This window comes from Pteropus alecto, unplaced genomic scaffold (genome assembly GCF_000325575.1).
Source record: "Pteropus alecto unplaced genomic scaffold, ASM32557v1 scaffold35, whole genome shotgun sequence".
NCBI classification, from domain to species: Eukaryota; Metazoa; Chordata; class Mammalia; order Chiroptera; family Pteropodidae; genus Pteropus; species Pteropus alecto.
This window is the reverse complement of record NW_006437828.1, coordinates 2,106,552-2,111,399: the sequence shown is the minus strand read 5'-3', so window position 1 is coordinate 2,111,399 and position 4,848 is coordinate 2,106,552. Positions and strand designations below refer to the sequence as shown.

At 36.7% G+C, this 4,848-nt stretch overlaps 1 pseudogene; it reads left to right on the top strand.

The window, feature by feature from the left end:
* The first annotated feature begins 3,747 nt into the window (after window positions 1-3,747).
* On the top strand, window positions 3,748-3,866 carry LOC112482254 (annotated as a pseudogene).
* The last annotated feature ends 982 nt before the right edge of the window (window positions 3,867-4,848 follow it).

The window sequence follows — 4,848 nt, the reverse complement described above, 5'->3', positions numbered from 1 at the left end:
TTTATACGATTAACCTTTTCTGCCAGATCTTAAAATGTTGCTTTAGTCTGGATCCTTTGCTTTTTAAATATAATATCCATCCCCCACTTCATATAATTTAATTCATGCTATTCGCTTTAATTATTACCCTACAAGAGTTTCCTCGATTTTTTTTTTTTTATCTCAAGCTCTAGGTGTTTCATTGAGCATAACTTAACACCTCTACGAGGATATTTAAAGGCCCCTCAGAACTATACCAAATTCATGGCCTGCCACACCCACCCCACTCATCACTGCTACCCATAACTTCACTCTATTCTTATGTTTTCTATCTCACTGAACGATATCACTTAATGATATCATTAAGCTGCACATAGCATATATTTAACCATCATTCATAATACGCCCTTCATTATTTTCTTAACCAACTCAATATCTAATCTGGCTAATTTTGCCTCCTAAAATACATCCAGTTCTTCCTACCTCTACCATATCTTGCCTGGTCTCTCTGCCCTCATTCTTGCCTCTCCCTCCAATCTGTTCTCCATTTTGTAATTGGAATAGTATTTTCAAAATGCAAGTTTAATCATGTCATCTTCTCCTAGAAACCCTGAAACGGGTTTCCATTAGTTTCTTAAACATCTTTTCTATGCCCTAAAATGCGATTCCTCTCTCCATTCCCTCTCTCACCATCACCATCTGCTTTCTGTTTTCAAGGCACATAATCTTCCTCCACATCTTAAACAAGACATGCTCCATCCTTCCGGAGCACCTGCTATTGCTCCCCGAACTGAAATACTCATCACCAAGCGACCTCATGGTTATTACTTAATTCTTACTCAACTATTACATCTTAGTGCACGTATCATTTTTATATCATCATTTATGTCACCTTTTAAAACTAAATCTCCTCAGCACAGACCAAGTTTCATAACACCTTGACCTTTCTTTCAGGGGAATTTCTCACAGTTGTGATTTTTGAATTGTACCTACAACTCCATCTACTGCCTAAAACATATTATGAATGAATACATAAATAATTAATCAATTAATAATTACTAAGTACTGATGTGGCAATAGAGATTTTAAGATACATAAATCCCACTTCCTGCTCCTCTAGTTAATGGGCAAGAAACTAGGGAAATAATTAAAGGCATAATGTAGCATGATAAGTATATCATAATAAGAAAATGCATCATACAATTTATGGACAGGAATTATTTCTATGTAGAAGGAAGAGTGCAGGCAGGCTTCAGAGGAAAGCCGAAATTTGTGCTGGACTCTGAAGGACGATCCGGAGCTCGTGAAGTAAAGACACTGAGGAAAAGATATTCTGGGCATAGCAAATAGTATAAGCAAAGTAAAAAAGGTAGTGGTTTGCATGTCAGGTCCTAGGGACTTGACGTGAATGCTTCATTGGGTCTGGAACGTGTGGTAAATGGAGAGGAGTGACCAGGCAAAGAGATAGACTGGGATAAAATTGCCAAGGGTTTGAAATTCTATGCAAAGAGCTTCAGACCACACTTTATTCCAAACACAGCAGGATCTCCTTCTCTCTCTTTCTCTTTCTGGTGATATGAAGTATTTGCAAAAAAACAGTGGGTGGTAAGGCAGAGAGTGCAGTGGACAGGGGTAGCAATACGAGAGGGAGCAAGACCAACAGATACTTATTACAATCATCTAGTAAAGTTATAATGAGAGCAGTAGAAATAGAATATTAAGATAATTTTGAAGGTGAGATAACTATGATCTGTTGACCAACTAGAATGTGTGCCAGGAACATGATGAAAAAAAGGAAGAATCAAAGATGTCTAGCTTAGGGGACAGAGTAAATTACAAGAGCATTTACTGAGACAAGGGACACATTAGGAAGAAAATGTGTTGTGGAGTTGAGTGCCACATTTTTCTGCCTCTGTGGAGCATACAATCTAGTCAAAGAAAGACGTAATATCACTACCTAAAACATAACAACAATATGCAGGTAAACCTTGTTTTTCTTATCAGCTGGAGAGAGAGAGCATCTTAAGGAGAGCCCATCATTTGCTCATGAAATGTTTTAATAAGTAAGCTTAGAGTCTGGGCTGACAGCCAGGATTTGTAGACCTGGAAACCAACTGCATGATATTTTATCCAAAACAGGACAGAAATGTAGGCATTTTGGGGGTTGGAAAAAGATTGTAAGAGAGGAAGATACTGTGACTGGCATCAGAGGAGAGATGGCCGGTGGGTATTCGGTGGTGAAATGTTTGTTATGTGTGATATACAACCGTTCCTCAGTTTTGCCTATGAATTCTTCGATAAATTCCACATTTCTCACTAATGCCTTATGTGTTTTCTTTGAAAAGAATGAAAATAAGTGCCCAGAATTGTTTCATGCTTGATGCATGGAGAAATCAAAGCAGAACCATTTATGGGTTTCAATGCAGTTTAAAAGCCCTATAGAAAAAGAGTATAAAGCAGTACATAGAACCATAGCAGCTTAGTAGGCTAAAGCTCCTGTTTGAGACTTCCTGGTATGGAAGAGGACATTCTATGAAAAGGCATAAAGCATGAACAAAGGGACAGGGACAAAAAAATGGTAACTGGAAATGACTGGTGTGTAAGGGAGAAAAGAAAGAGAGAAATAGTGAGAAATGAATGAAATAGTGATTTCTGACCAAAATATTCAATTCGAAAATAGAGTCGATATTCAGTTTCCCCAGTGCTACTTGAGAGTTGGATTTATGTTACTCATCACCTCATCCATGTAAATATTTTACTCTGATTACTTACGAAAAAAAAAAAAGAATAAACAATGACCATATAGGAGGTAAACAGAAATTCATCAGGTCTTCATCGCTTTATTGTTGAAAAAAAGTTTCGAAGATGCTAAATCTCTTAAATATATGACTAAAGAAATTTTTAAGACAATGTGAATAAGAAACAACCATGCACGTAAAATCACCATGCCCTCCTGGCATGCACAATATCACTAATTACTTCCTGTAATATTTCCATGAAGAAAGCTGTGTTCTTGCTGAAAGTCAATGCTTAGTAATTAAAATTAAGGCTCTGTCTCTTGGCTGAGAAAAAAAATTGTAGAATTTATAGTAGGGGTATTCGCAAAGGTAGGTTTCATCTCTCTTCACTAAACATCGTGGCTAACGCTGGTATCTGCTTAGTATGACTTTCCACTCAGAAACCAAGTGCAGTCTCCTTCAACTTAGTGGGGAAATGAGCAAATATGCATGGCTAATTCTGTACAACTCTCATAAGAGATAGAAAGATTTGTATCACTACATTTCCATTACTTTTTACTAATTACTAAAACAAAGGAAAACCTACTGCAAATGACTCAATGGACCTTGTGTTTCCTCCTTCTGCATCTGTAATGAATCGAATAGATTTTATATTTTCAACAAATCATTCGCCTTTCCCCTAACCCACATTATTGTTCACTTAGGAAAGATAAAACACTCATTCTTCTGGGCAAGGTGTGATGACACACTGAATAAATTCAGGGTTTTTATGCAAAGTATTCATCGACACTAGCGAAACAAAACATATCACTTAATATCAAAGTTAAATTAGCCAAAAAATTCATTATTTAAAAACATTATTTTCTCTGGACTCAATTTTAAAGCCCAAGATTATGAGCACACCTCTGGTTCTCTCTGCATACATTACATATTTAAGGGAAAAGCACTTCTCCATTCACAATTCTCTCAAAAAAACTTTTTTATTCTTTTCTAGACATCAAAAAAAGCGATATCAATATTTCCTCATTTCATCTATGGCCATGCTACCCTGAACAAGCCCGATCCCAACTGATCTTGGAAGCTAAGCAAGGTCGGGCCTGGTTAGTACTTGGATGGGAGACCGCCTAGGAAGACCAGGTGCTGTAGATGTAAAAATTAAAATAAAAAATAAGGGATTGTAAGCTGACAAGGTCCTTGCAATCTGTGAGGTGAACCAAGGATTACCTTGCCTAAAAAAAAAAAAAAAAAATCATCTTTTCTATGACATGTTGCAGGACTTCTTGGCTGCCATGCAGCATCTTGGTAGTTCTAACACACTGAATCTAAAGCCATCCAAAAATCCTTTGTAAGAGAGAAAAGCGACTGTGTAGGAACATTTCTCTCCAATTTCATCCTGGGCCTTCTCTAGCTCTCATTAAGATGAGCTGGCTTTTAGAATCATTTTATTAACATTACTTAACCATGTTAAAGAAAATCATGTTCATAAAGCATTTAGTTCAACCACACCAACCCTCTGGGAAGTCATTTAGTCAACCTGTCAGACCAGGCTAATCATGGTTTGGTGATCGCCTGTAGTCTTGTTTAAAAACCTGAATACACTGAGAACAAACTGTACACCTCCATGATTAAACTTATTGCTGTCATGAGACCAGCTAGCGCAAATACCTGAGAGATAAATGTGGAGCTCACAGCTCTCACCAACTCTCAATTTATCCCATAGTTATAGCCAGACCATGGCAAAGACCACATTAAAAAATAATAATAATAAAACCTTCTTGAATGATGATTGGTTATCCCTGCTGCTATTTTTAATTCTCTTTATAAACTTATTTTTATTGCTATGCCAAGATTTATGACTTCCAATCATAAAATATATCTAAAGTTAAATGGTAGTGCTTTATTCCAGAAAACACTATAGCCCTGCTTCACAGTGAGGCTGCATTAGTTCAGCAAATCTATCCAAGCACAAATCTAGATGTTTTGATGTGGTGCCCTATTTCTCAGTAGTAATATGTCAGTTCTCATTAGGTATATAATAAAGTTTATTGCAAGACCTTTTAAGTCAGCAACCATTTGACATAACCTGGTATCAGAATGAACAGCTGTTGCAAAGAAGTGATTCTTAAGGAAA